The following is a 14,681-nucleotide window of genomic DNA, read 5'->3' as shown; positions in this document are numbered from 1 at the left end:
TCTTCGGAAATCGAGGCACCGGGGAACAGCCCGCACGTCGGGGCAGGAAACTCTTCGGACCTGCAACTTCCCCGCTCGGGGCCCCCGTGGCGCCCACCCCGGACCCTCCCCCGGGAGCCGCGAGCCCCGCGTCGTCCGAGAGCGGCGAGGTCGTCTCCGGGGCCGCCGGGACGATCCCTCGCCGCGAGTCGCCCCCGGCCCACTCGGAGCTGGCGGGCGCGGGGCGCAAACTCACCTGGCCGGAGCGGGGCGCGGGAGCGCGGGGGCGCCGCTGCCCTTCAGCGGGAGCAGACAAACTTTCGCGGGCGCCCAGCGGACATCGCTTGGTGGCCCGGCGAGGGACGCGCGGGCGCGGCGCGGCGAGCCCGGAGCGGCGGGCGGGGGGCGGCCGCGGGCGCGGGCGGCAGGGGCGCGGGGGTCGCGGCGCGGCATGGGACCTGCGGCGTCCGCCGGGCGCGCCGCGCGTCCTCCCGCCGGCCCCGCCGCTCTCCCCGCCCCGTCCCGCCTCCCGCTCGCCTCCGCCGCGGCGCGTCGGGCCGGGGCGCGCCGAGCGGCGAGAAATTGTTTCCACTGCAAACAAAAAAAGGCGACACATGACCAGGCAGGAGGAGGGGAAGCGCGGGGAGGGAGGAGAGCGGAGGGGAGGGACGGAGCGGAGGGGGCGGAGGGAGCCGGAGAGAGGGAAAACGTGGGCCTGGCCGCCGGCGGCCTGCGGCGCCGGGCGCGGACCCGCCGGGGCGGCCCCTGCCCGCGCCCCCCGCCCTGGCCTGCCCCGCGCCCCGGCCCGGGCGCTCCGGAGGCGCAGCGGGGCCGAGGCCGGGTGGGCAGCGCGGACTCGCCTCCTGCGGCACCGCGGGGCAGGGGGGCCGGCGCGGGCCCCGCGACCCGAGGCGGCCGCGACCGGGGGCGGCGGGGCAGGTGGGGCGGGCGGCGCGTGGCCTGTCCCCTCCCCGGGCTCCGGCCACGCGGGCGGGCCGGCGCTGCGCCGCTGGCAACGTGTCGCGGGAACGCTCTAACCCCATCCGCATGCCTTACATGGCTCGAAAGTAAAAATAAAAAGAATTACGATGCGGGTGAGGCTTGTGAGGGTGAGAAAAGGAGATTCCACTTCTCCCCAACTACTGCGTCCTGGCGGGACTCCCAGGGCCGTCTGGCCAACCCCCAGTGCCCACCTCGTGCCCGGGGAGGGAAGGCACGGCAGCCTCCCGCCCAGGTGGCCGCGCCTCTGCCAAAGGAGGGAGGGTGGCCATTACAGAGCAAGAGCGACGTCCTAGAGGCCACGCCAGTGGGGCTTCGCCAGTGGCAGTGCACTGTGCTGAACGCCGCGGCCGAAAGCAAGTCTCATCTCCTTCGCAGTTTGAGCTCTCGGGAACCGGACCTGACAATTCCCCAGCCACCCAGCGAATGCTGCAGCCACCACTCCAGGTCTCCAGGCACCTCCAAAGAACAGGCACCCACTGCTGAAGCCACACCAACCAGCTGCCTTTGGAGAGGAGGAAAGGAGAGAGTCCAACAGGACACGCCAGTGATGACAAAAATAAAAATCTAATTGCACAACACTCCCAGGTCGCCACATCGGTGGGTTCCTCTACAGAGGGGGGGCCTAGAGCACTCTTCCTGCCACCCCCACCTGAGCCAATGGACAGGCCGTGGTGAGCTATTTGAACACGGCAGGAAAACCAGCCAGAAGGCCTGGAGGGAAACCCCTCTAGCACGAAGTACCTTTTAACTTAGTCAAAGAGAGGAGTGAACGGAAACCCCACGCTGGGGTTCTGATAATTTTTTCTATTTTAAAATATAAGGACCCTCCCTATCCCTCACCCTCCCCCGACATCTGAGAGTCATTCCTTTTAACAAAGCTTCAAGATGGTGAGTGGCCACTCATCAGCAAGGACAAGCCTTTCAGACTCACTGGAGACCTTACTACCTCCAGGTTGTATGGCATCTCCCACTCAGGAGACAGTTCAGAGGTGGGAGCCACAGGGGTAGCCTGAGGTCATCCAGCCCCACCCCTTCTATTACTGAGCACTTGATGGGACCTACCCAAAGTCACTAAGCAAAAGGTACAAGGGCACGGACAAATTAGATCATCTCTGAAGTCTCACACCAGAGACTGTCAGGGTCAGAACTGGTAATAAAGCCAGAGCAAGACAAGCTTGGTGTCCTGTGGCTCAGGCTAGTGCAGGTCCAGCCCGTCCATCAGCCTGGTACTTACTCTCACCAGGGCCAGAGACCTTTGGCTAAGCCCCTTGCTGGCCTGGAAAGGAAGGAGCCATCCCTTTCCACCTTCCCTTCCATCACCAGCTCCCAGCCCTCCCAGTTCCCCAGCCACATTCACACCATAGCTAGAAATCTCTTAACATTAAGTAGAGGTGGCACATTATTTTCACCCAGCCCTTTCTTTCCCCCTCAGAGTTCAAAAAGAGGGAATGTGAGCGGAAGGTTATTGCACATGAACTACGTCATTCTTAAAGCTGCAAGCTCTTAGCCTCCAGTGTCTGAACCAGTCATCCTAGGTGAACAAAAATGGAAAGACATAGCCAGCCTTGGTCAGAAGATGCCAGAAGCAGAGGGGGAAGTATGGGAGTTTGGTGAAGGAAGTCTGCCTTTTATTAGCTTGCCTTTCTTTCTCTCTGTGTGTTTTTGGTTTCTTGCATTCTCAGATATATTTCTTAGTTTCTCTGTTCCATTACAGATAAGGCAAGAGATGTAAAAAGGTGTCACCCTGAAGAGGAAGTGGCGGATCAGCCTGCCCGACATGGAGAGCAGGGTACACGTTTGCCTGTCTGTCCGTCTGAAATGGGGGATCCAGACCTTTGCTGAAAGCCAAAGGAGGGCTTAGTGTGGCCTTTTCCACCTTGTTATTCCATAAAAAACCTCAGCTCTGGGACATGCTCCCCAACATAAGGGTTCAGGGGAAGATTCATTTAGAAACAACTCCATACTCAGTTCTCCTCATGAACATTCCAAAAGGACCCTTACATCATAGACCCTGAGGGTCTCAAAGAAATAAGTTGAACTCTTTAGAGCACTGTCTTGTTCACATTGTTTTACAAAACATATTTGATAGCAGAATCCTATGTGTGCCCTAGAACTCATTTTGGGAAACACTTATTAATATTTCCTGATTGGGGACCTTAGGGGACCATTCCACAGCCCCATCTGGGCATGGGCAGGAGAGCACGTTATCAGTATCTGGGAGCTGGAAGGCCTGAATTCTAGGCCCATCAGCCCTGTCAGTGTGCGCCCTTAGTTCCTCCCTGGGAATGCCCCTCCCTTGGTGTTTTGTGCATTCTTCTGCCAAATGTTTCTCTGGTCAGGAACACCGTTGGTTATTAGAGCAACATGACTATTTATTTATGGAACAGTGAAGTGTAAAGCCCAATACTCCCCCTCAAGGCTGTAACAACTTGAGTAGGTGAGCAGGTGCAGGTGGGAAGACCAGAGAGACTTTCAAAAATAAGGAAAAGTCTGAGGCAGGCCTGGAAATGGTCTCCTGGTCAGGGATCCTTCAAACAAACTCCAGTAAAGAGGACACATACGAGGAAACTAGCATAAGCCCGGGCAGGCAGCAAAGCTGGGCTGCACGGAACTGGAGAGGCATCGGGCAGTTTTTCTTTCCATCTCTCCTTCCCTCTGAGGCCACATGTCTATCCCGCTTCCCTCAATATGTCTGCTCCACTTTCCCCCCTGCACGTTGGCTTCCTCTGCTCGCTGATGGCCACACATGGCTGCCAGCACCCAGTCCTGAGGCCTTCTGACTTTTAGCACCCACCACCTTTAGACTGTCTTCAAATTCTCAGGGAAATAATCTGACTGGCCTGGTCTGAGTCAGATGACTCCTCGTCTGTCACTACCCACTGTGGACAGCGGAGACAAGGTGAAACATCTGGTACAACAGGCCTGGGGAAGGGACAGGCAATGACTCTGGAAGGAGGATATCTAATAAAGATAAGTCTGTGCTTAACCTGTGGAAATGGGAAAGGGGTGTTCTGGACCCGAGCTTCTCAACTGGGGATGCCCATCAAAACCACCCAGGAAGCCACACCTGATAAATCAGGCTCTCCTAAGTGGTGCCCGGGCCGGTGCATTTTGAGAAAGCACCATGGGATGATTCTGCTCACAAACTGCTGTTCTAGGCAGGAGAAATGAAGACACAGACAGATTTATCAAATATGACTTGACTATATTGGAAGATGCACTCGTTCACTGAATGAGTATTTACTGAGTGCCTACCAAATACATGGCATTAGGTTAGGTGCCAGAAATACAAGGTCTTTGTCCCTAAGAAGCATACATGTCAGTGGATAAGAGTACAGGCACCAGATCACAGAATTCCTCAATACCAGGATAAACAGTTTATATGCACTAAGTTCAGGGGGCAAAGGTGGGTCACTGGATATTTTTGAGCCCAAAAGGTGCACTGTCAGAGATACAGTTAAAAAGATGAGAGGGATGGTGGATCCAGGATGAATTTTGGGAGAAGGCGGCAGAAAATGGAAGACCAAAAGCCAGCACAACTCAGAAATCATTGCAATAATCCATACAAAAGGGAATAAAGAATAAATGTGTTTTTAAAAATTGGAGAAAAATGTTAAAATAGTGGTTCCCTCTGAGCGTTGGGGTTATAGAGTACTTTTTTGCCACCTGCTTCTTCCATACTTGTCTGTATTTTCCAAATGTTCTATAACAAATACCCATCACATTTATAATGTTCTAATGATAAGAGGGAGAGGGTTCCATTGGGGCAGTGGTTTGCAAACTTCAGTGTGCATTAGAATTACCTGAAGCGCTTATTAAAATGCAGCTTGCTGGCCTCCACCCCCAGAGTTCCTGGTTCAAGAGGTGTGGGCTGGGCCTGAGAATGTGCTTCTCTAGCAAGTTCCCAGGTGATGGTTCTGCTGCTGGGCTGGGGACCACACTTTGAGACCCACTGAATTAGAGAGCAGTCAATGAGGCTGGAAAAAATGAATGCATGGGAGTCTTCAAAGGAGGAACCAAGAGGATTTGTCAAATGATTGAATATGAGAAGAGGGAGAGAGATTATGGTCGAAGATAACTCCTTAATCGTGGGTTGACTAAGAGTCTCTTTGAGATAACGTATGAGAATGCCATTTGTAGTAGTAAGACAGCTCCTCGCTTCCTTTTCTTCTGCGGAGAAGAGAGAGCCCCTCAGCGGGAAGACCCTTAACCTGTTGGTGAGTTTAAAGGCTTGATGAAGCATCATGTGAGCGTTCTGGTCATCTTCTCTTGGAGCTTTCCTCCTGTGCATTCTTGGTGTTTACGCGACAGATTCTGAAGGGTGGAGCCTGGGAAAAGGCTTATTAAAATGTCTCCAGCAGGGAACAGAGCCAGGAGGCTCACTTGAGGGGGGGGGAGGAGGGGTGTGTGGTAATGAAGAGTACAGCTGAACCGGTGGAGTGAAGTTCATTAGCTCAGGTGCCCCAGCCAAACCTGCGCTTGTCAAGTCGCCAACTGGAGGCAAAATGAAAATATAGGACCTGTCAACTCCTCTTCGAGCATAAATACAAGTGTGAGCTGATGATGCAGAATCCCGATTTTAGTCAATTCATTCAGTCAATGGTATGTATTAAGTATCTAGCTACTCTATGCCCTGTACTGAGTGGAGGGGACTGGGAAGGAACCAGGGGAAATAAAAAATGAGGCACCTGCCCTGAAGGATGGGAGGAGGTCTGCAAGCATGTATGAAGCAACCACAAATAAACACACACAGAGCTTCATTCCAAGCCCAGAGGTGGTGTTGCATAGTGGTTAGACACAGACTAGGTTCATACTCTGACTTTACCACTCTTACTAGGGTGTTAACTTCAGTTAAGGCACTTAACTTCTTTCTATCTAGTTTCCTCATCTTTAAAAAAAAAAAAGAAAGAAAGAAAAGGAAAGGGAATATAGTAATACCCACTTTATAGGGCTGTGATGAAGATTAAATGAAATAATATTTGTAACGAACATAAAATGGTGCCCTGGCACCCAGCAAGTGCTATTTTTGTTAAGTAAATAAATAAAAATGAAAATATTGACATGTTTGACTACATAACAATTTAGAATGTATGTATAGTATCAGGGATCATAAAATTAAAAGATCAAAAAATGAGGAAATATTTGCCATACATGTGAAAAAGGGTTAATATTTTTAATTTGTAACTCTTACAACTCAATGAGGAGAAAACTTCTCACCTTAATAAGAAAAGGAGCAAATTCACAAAAAGAGAAACAAAAATGGGACTATCCCCATGAAAAGATGTGCCACCTCAGTCAAAATGAAAGAAACACAAATTAATGCAATGGTAATATTTCATCTATCAGATTGGCACAGGCTTAAAAGGAATAACCGTGCTGATGTTGGTGCAGGTGTCGGTGGGAATGTGGCTTGGTGCAGCTTTTCAAGAGGGCAGTGTGACAAAATGAATTAAAATTTAAGTGAGCACAGCCATGGATCCTAAATTTCCAACTTCCAGGATTTTATCCTAGGGAGATACCATAACAAGACGGTTAACTTCCCCACCAGACTGCCAACCCCCATAGGCAATTAGCTCCGTGAAAGCAGGACTCATGTCTATTCTACTCAGCAGCATACACCTGGCATTTATGCCAGCGCCTGCCACGCACAGAAGACACTCCATAAGTATGTATCAAATAAATTAACTGAAGGATGCAACAATGTATTTAGAAAGGTTTTGCTGGGACATTGTTTAAGATCAAGAAAACTTGGAAATTGCTGAAGAGGCTAGAGACATATTGCTACAGTCTGTGGGCTACAAAGGCCCCATGTTTCTTTTGTTGGCTTCTGTTTGCATTTTCCGGCAGTTTTAAGTGAAGCTTTCCCTTTTCTGAATCATTTTCACATTCTCATAGACTGTATGTGTGAAACAATTTGCAAATACTTCATAAAGTAGGAGTGTAGGGGAAAATAAATATGTTGGCAGAGGTTTTCACCAAATTAAAACATTTTGTGATCTTTCCAATCAGGAGGGATAAAATGATCCCCCTCTGAAAAGGCTGGTACTCTGAGCAAAGAGGAGCATCGCTCAGTATAACAAACATGACATCCTGCGTTTTGAGGCCTGTCCTCTGGCGGTGGGAAGGCTTTTGGTTCCTAGGTTTGGAATAACAAACTTTCTCTACAAACTCTTACGTAGGCTCCAAGATTCAAGAGTTCAAAATACCCTCGAATTTAGAGTTTGTGGGGGAGGGAGAACATTTGCTCTGTATTTCTCGATTGATCTTCTGTAACAATTTATGCTTATAAGAAACCAAATGTGGTTACAACTTTTTCTTTTTTTCTAGATCTTGTAGAAAATCTGTACCCAGCTGAGACTTTTCCTGCCCCCCACTCAGGGATGCTCCCCGTAGTTGGGAGCTTGTCCAAGAGAGGCTGCCTCTCTGAGTTCCTGGACTTCATGGATGCACAGTGGATTCTTGTTATTCATGGTAGTTATGTTCTGTAATGTACCACAAACACTCAGCAAATCCTGAACCATTGCTCCTAGGAAAAATACAGGGTTAGGTTCCTGCCAGCCTCTGGTCACATTTTCATCAACCAATCAATACATAATTTTATTGACACATTATTTTACCTGTGTTTCCATTTAAAGTAACCTTATTGAATACATATTATTGATTCATTAACAATGAACTCACGGCCAACAGCGTTATGACTCTTGCTTGAATGAAGTGTGTCTAACACGCCGATTTTCTCCATAAGGCACATCACAGAAGTCTTGCTCTTAGGAATACTAGATAGCGCTTCAGCATTGTGCTTGGGCACCATTTTAAACAGCGAAATCAACAAAAAGCACAAAACTGCAAAAATGTGGCACTCAATAGATCATGAAAAGGACTCTCGTGTACGGATGAGAGCTGAAACGAGAAGGCCATCTCAGCTGTGAAAGTGCATGTTAGGTGACTCATCTGTGCACATGTCCACGAATGACCACAAAAAGCACCAGGAGTATTGATTTGGGGATGATAAATAAATTTTAGCAAGTAGACGAATTCATAAATACAAAATCTACCAATAATGAGAATTGACTGTATTTAACAAATACTTACATAGCACTTAACACAGTGCAGGTACCCTAAAATTCTGAAAATATTCACTCATTTCAGTGTGACATTAATCATGTGAGGTAGGTGCTATTATTCCCATTTTATAAAAATGAGGAACCTGAGGCACAGAGATGTTTGGCTACCTGCCTAAGGTCACACAGATGGTAAGTGATGGGGCTGGGATTTGAATCCACACAGTCCACAGAATTTGGAGCCATGTTCCAGGTAGGAACCAAGGAAAACTTCACATCAATCCAGAATATTTGGCTTCTTTTTAGAGAACCTCTTTGGGGTCAAGGGCTATGAAGGATAAGAGCAGGAGGGCTCAAGGGACAAAAAAATTGTGACCAGAAAATAAAGGAGGAGGAAGGAAAGGGGGACTTGTAAACTCAATGAAAAGGCACGACTTGCAAAAAGCCAAAGTTCAGCTTCTATGTCATAATCAATACAGTATGGTGTATCTTTGTAATAAAAAATAAATCAACTAGATACTGAACGGCAAACAGACTGTAAGTGCCTTGAGAGGCAGGACCTTGTCATATACTTCTCTTCTGCTCATAGCATGTGGCACTGTGGTAATCAAAAATATTGATTGCTTAATGCGGAAAAAAATGCTCCTTTTTGTCCCTCTCTCAAGCTGGTATCTCCTAACTCTACAGATTAGTCAAAGAAAAGTAGCACCATCAACATTTTCTTCCTCCAAAGCTTTTAAGAGATTTTATTGTTTTCTTCTCATCAGTGAGTACACCAAGTCCCACAGTCTCATGGGTTTTGGTGGCTAAGTCTGCCAAAGTCCTCCCCATGCCAAGAAATAACTTTTCTCATTTTACTTTTTCAGACAGATGTGAAAGAAAACAATCAATTCTTCTCTCTATTATGGTCTTTTTAAAACAAATAAAAGCTCCGAATTTGATGAACTCTGTGGGAAACAGTACAGGGATGAAAATATGACCAACATACTTCCCTGCCATACAAAGTTATTTTTTGGAGATTAGCAACTTATTCAACCTATGACTGCACGCGAGTGCTCGATCGCACAAGGAGTGGGGGCTGGAAAGGAAGTAGCCAAATGAGTTGCTAAAGCTCTGTCTGTGGGTACGTTCAACTGCATTTCATTTCTCTGTACTCAAAGACATGTGACTCTGACTGGTTTCAAAGACTTGGCCCCCAAACAACCAGGCATCCTTTTTAAGTTGGCATTTCTTCCAGAGAGGAATAACGGAGCATCTTTCCTACATGCCTCACACGGTGCTGGCCCAGCTGTCTAACAATATGGATCCCGGAAGGGGGTGCTGCCCACGTTGGTGACGGCAGCCATGAGTGCCTGTTGCTCATAGCAAACGTCAGAGAGACCTCAGAGCAGGGGTCCAGGCACTTGGCTGAGACAGCCCGGGCAAGCATCCATGCACCATGAGTGCCTGCAGAGGCTACCCAAGGACCAAGGTGGGCATGCCACAGTGTCCTGGACTTCCGGATGGAGTCCAGCCCCAGCGAGTGAATGTCAGAGCTCTCCGGAGCCTGTCTAGGCCAGGTTCAAAGGGAGAGATGAACTTCATGACATCCGTTCCAAAGAAATCCCACCTGCTACTGGCATGTGCAGGCTCGTCTTCCCCACATACCAGCCTCCCAGGCAAGTCTCCAAGGGCACGGTGAGGAGGCAGCTGCAACAGTTCACTTTCTCTTAATGATTCAGACTGGGGAGAAGGAGAGAGCGGGAAGAGGTAATGGCCATTCCCATTGATCCTGGACCTCAGTTTGTTGGCTGGGATCTTGAACCGTCATCTTGTCAACCCCTTTGTGCAAACAATGTGGTTTTCTTTGGCCCTGGAGATTTGCCATAGCGAGTTTCTTCATGCACATCATATTGATGTTCAGAATCGAAACAACACAAATCTACTCGGAAACATGCATCTCCCTCCAGACTCCAACGGCGTCCCCCGCCTAAAATGCCTCCCACCACAGAGAGTCTGGTTCAGCCCCTTCACAGTTCCCTAGCTTGCCTTTTGCTTTTGAGTAACTTGAATATCAAACCAAGCACAAAGGGAATAATACCCAGGAGTTGCTGGAAAACATTCATGTCATACACTTCATTTTCTCTGGCAGACACAAGTGAAAGATTTTTTTTAAATCCTTGAAAAACTTCTCATGTAAACTTGGGGTGCAAAAGGCAGCTGAAGTGTGAGAATTCCTGGACCAGCACAGGGTTAGCAAGGGAAGGTTTCAATGAAACACAAAAGCCAACACAGACCTGAAGGGGAACAGGCGCCCCGACAACAAGGCAGCCAACTGCCAAACTGTCATTTTGCTCAGTGGCTGAACAGAAAGCTCGAGTAATGACAACCACAAAACTCATTTAAAGTCTGAAAAGGTGACTAATGAGCTCATTCATGCTGGCTATAAATTATTCACTACAACACTGATCCCACTCAAGACAAACAGTAAAGTAAACTTTAAACACAGACATCGCCAGCCTTCCAAAGTGGAGCGGGTTATGTCTGTAAAACTTTTCACAATGAGAGGGATACTTGTCTCTCCCTCGTCCATTGTCACATTCATTCTTCTGTTTACTTTTTTTTACTGCCTTTAATCAAGTTTAAGCAGACACAGCTGTTACACATTTATTTCTCTTTTGAGTTTTTTTCCATTAGTTATTACGAGCAATCATGAGGCTCTAAAAATAGCAGCAAATTATATTCTCTAGAAATTGAAGGCTGACCTTAAAATGAAGCCCAGGTCTTCAGCAAGAACATTCATATGCACGTGCTGGACGAGTGACAGCAATGCACACAGGCAAAATAAAAGTGCAAAGCATTTTCTGCTCTTTGAGAGCTTTGCAATTTGCTTCCAAATTTTCTTTGGTTCTAGTGGAAACAGGTTGCTTCAAAACCTTACAATACAGAACCTGCTTACAGTGGTCATGTTTTGGTTAAGATTTTCAGTAAAACTTACAGTCCTATGCCAATAAAAGAAGGACTGTCTCGGTTAGGCTTTTTCGGCACAGATAAACACAGCAGCAGGTTTGTTGAAAACCCACCACGTTGCTGCAGACTACTTTCAGTTTCCTGTTTAATATTAAATAAAGAATTTTAGCTCTTCTGTTTTCCTAAACTGTGCTATTTGCTACGACTGTCGCTACTAAAAGCGTTATGATGGGGTGGTAAGTAGTCCCATATATTTTAAATCTTTTTTTTAAAATCAGTATCTATTTCCAAGACATTGTAAGAGTTAAGACTTTTAAATCTGTTTAATAGATTTTCTTTAAAAATTGTCCCCGAGTAAGTACTTACATTAACTCTTGGTCAGATCGCTGAACATTATGTATTTTTAAATTACTTTGAATACTTTGAAAAGGAGCCACAGAAAAGCCACAGAAAACACTCATATTCAAATAACACCAGATGGAGGTTCTGACTAACCAAAAGTGAAAGCAGAAAAGTTTGAAGCTGAATGGTGCGGGGCACACACCTCGAGCCTGTGGGGGGAAATGAATGATCTTGGGCCGGGGATCTTGGTAAAGGTCTGAGAACTAATGCGTGGAAGGCAAATTAAGACCCCGGCGTTAACTTCATCCTGAGACTGGGCCAAGCTCCATCTCCATTTAAGGAGAATCTTTCACATTGTTTTCACAGTTTCTTGCACATGAACTAAAGGCTTGTCCAGCCATTTCTGTTGTCTGAAATGCAAAGCAATTTTTTTTTTTAAGTAGAGAAAGAGGAGTCTTGCAATATTTATAGGAAAGTACTTTGCCACCTACCGACAGCAATCTGGTTGGTCTCCACGTGTTTAGCACGTTTTTTATCCATGTTTCTGTACCTAGTAAGAAGCCATTTTTTCAATCCTCTGTGCAGGATCCTTGCAGTTGTTTTGCTTTGGTAGAGTTTATTTTTGAGAGCAGTTCTAGGTTCATAGCAAAATTGAGCAGAGGGTACAGAGATTTCCTATCTACCTCCTGCCTCTACCTATGCATGATGGGGTATGTGTGTGTGTGTGCACACGTTTTAATCAAATGTGTGATGTAAAAACCCAATTCCAACCACAGAAATGGAAGAGACTTAAATGGCATCACGCTGAAGTTTCAGCTATTCTGGAACTCTCCACTAACTGGATTTCTGTCACCTCTCTGTGGAAGGATGTGGACAGAACATACTTTGAAACTGAGCCGTGCATCCAGCCTTTCCTAGCAATGTGTCTGACAGGCAGAGTTCACCTCTCCCTTTATCGCTGGAAGACCCGGCATGTCCAGAGATAGTCCAAACACCACTCTGCTCCTAATGTGCCTAAGGAGGACCAAAGGTGATGTCAATCTTGCCCGAGGATATTCAAGGCACCAGAACAACAACAGTGAAAACAATGAACGCCAAGTACCCAATTACTGCAATCCAAAGACTTATAAAACATACATAACAACAAAAGTGCTCAAATGCTTCCCACAGGCCAGGCACCGTGCCAAGAGCTTTACCTGCATTATTTATTTCATCCTTCCAGTACCCTTACAAGGTAGGTGCTGTCATCCTCATTTACAGATGAGGACACTGAGGCTTAAGAAGTTAAGTCATTTGCCAGAGGAGAGATGAAAAGTTAAGACCCCAAGTCTCTTTGGCCTGCAGAGCCCACCCTCTTGACTTTACAACCTCTTCTCTATTGATACTCTCCAAGATTGCAGACTGTAGAATGTAACTTGCTGCTGGCAATCTACCTTAAAAGGCTGCTTCTTCACAGGTTGTTTTGTTGGTTTTTTTTCTGCATTTGCCTGGTTTGGGTTTTGCATAGCATTTTTCAACGGGCTACTAAACATACACATCCTTTCTGCTCTCTCAGCTGCTGAGGTTCATGTAAAAATGGACACATTCATTGCATGGACAAACATGTCTACAAGACACCAAAATATCCAGGGCACTGTGTTCTTATCAGAACCTGAAAACACAAAGATTTTTTTAAAAGCTCATGAGAATGGACAACTCCAGAGGACAGGCCTGAAACTCCATGCCTGTCCCCACCTCCCATCTGGATCCTCAGAAGGAAGGAGCAGCTGTAAAAGTGCCCGGTTTGGCAACTCACAGAACAATCTACTGTTTCTCCAATCCTCGCTCTACCCTGCAATCCACCAAATAAACCCTCTCTCAATATCTCACTACCGCAAGGACAAAGGTCTGATGGTTTCACTTAAGCCAATACCTCCAAAGCACAGACATTTGACTAGAAACCATTTTCAAACTATTTCTCTTGTTCTTTGCACTCAATTAGGCGGCTATTGTCTGCCAGTTTAGAAACACTATTGACCACAGCAGAACTATTTTCCAAAAGCCATACTACAGAGAATTAAATAAAGGCACAGTTCAACCATTGCCAGTTCTGTAAATATAACACATTCAAAAATTGGCTGACCATGATGAAAAGGCACCGATGATACTACTACTCAGGCTAACTTCCCCCCTGCATCCTAGACAGGGGGGCGTGACTGGCTCACTGCGGCAGCCCAGCCCACAGGCCCTGGGAGGCTTGGCCCCAGCGCTCTATACAGGACATGGCAATGTGCCCCCTTAGCTCCCTGCCACCTCCCGCACCCACGTCACCTTCACGTCTGTCACACTCCCATATAGACACCAGCACCACGGCCAAAGCGTTCATTCCCCCACGAACCACCCCTAGATGCTTCCTTGAAAGCTTTCCTGGTGCCAGTTCTAGAATCTCATCTCAAGACCAGCCAAAGGCTCCATAAAAAGTGGACGAAGGAGAAGGCTGAGGTCTGTGGTTTCACTCTTGAGAAACCCTCAGCTATCCACAGGGATCTGATTCCACTGCCATTTAGAGTAACTCCGGCCTCTGCCAACGCCAGCTCCCTCTGAATCCAAATTAAACCTCTCACGGGTTCCGTGTGACACCAGCCTGACAGCAAAGCCCCCGATGGTTATGGCAACAAAGACGAGCTCTGCTCAGGCCTCCCTGGGTCTCCTCTGAACACACAACCAAGTTGGGCCGGCTGAGCAGAAGGCACGTTTACTAAGCACAGCAGGTTTTACAGACTCTGTTTTCCAGGGCACGTCCCCTCACACCCTCTATCACTCATTTTTCTTGATCAACATCTACAAACTCATGGGTAGGAAGAAAGTTACTAATGGCGACTGTCCTGACTTATCATTTAATCTAAACAGACCTATTTATTTACTAATGACATTCTTAGCTTTATAGCACTGGCCAGAAAACTTGTGTTTATTCATTACAAAAACCAGTTAATTTGAAAAGAAAATAAAATCTAAGAGGTTCGTCTTAGGAAGACTTTTAATAATAGTGTCACACAGGCCCCCAATTTAATGAACCAACGGAGGTCCAGGGAAGTGAAGTGACTTAGGGCCACGTGTTGGAATGCATGTTGTCATTTCATCTCCCATGTCTATCCTCTCTCTTGCCAACAGCACCCCAAATTTCCCAGCCTTGTGGTGTGGGTTAGACTGACCCCATCCTCCGCTCCAGAGGCGCTGGATCAGCTGACGAATGGGCAGGTCCATCTATGACTCTGTGCTCCGCCCAACACATTTGCTCTGTTGTTGACACAGCTGGAGTTGGCTCTTCTGTCACTTGCAACCAAACCATCCCAAGAGATACCCATGGAG

General features: G+C 47.3%; 1 protein-coding gene across 3 annotated transcripts in view; it reads right to left on the bottom strand.

Moving 5' to 3' along the window:
• FOXN3 (forkhead box N3) overlaps positions 1-14,681 on the bottom strand; it is a 363,642-nt gene that overhangs the window by 218,063 nt on the left and 130,898 nt on the right. The window contains exon 1 of one of the 3 annotated variants that reach the window (XM_045562196.1): positions 236-472. The exons of the other annotated variants lie outside the window; for them this stretch is intronic. The gene's annotated coding sequence lies outside the window, so the exon portion shown is untranslated. Of the gene's footprint in view, positions 1-235; positions 473-14,681 lie in introns of those variants that run through there. 3 annotated transcript variants of the gene reach the window in all.

This window comes from Lemur catta, chromosome 1 (genome assembly GCF_020740605.2).
Source record: "Lemur catta isolate mLemCat1 chromosome 1, mLemCat1.pri, whole genome shotgun sequence".
Classification (NCBI taxonomy): domain Eukaryota; kingdom Metazoa; phylum Chordata; class Mammalia; order Primates; family Lemuridae; genus Lemur; species Lemur catta.
Note: the sequence above shows the minus strand (reverse complement) of the source record. Positions and strands in the feature narration are given on the sequence as shown.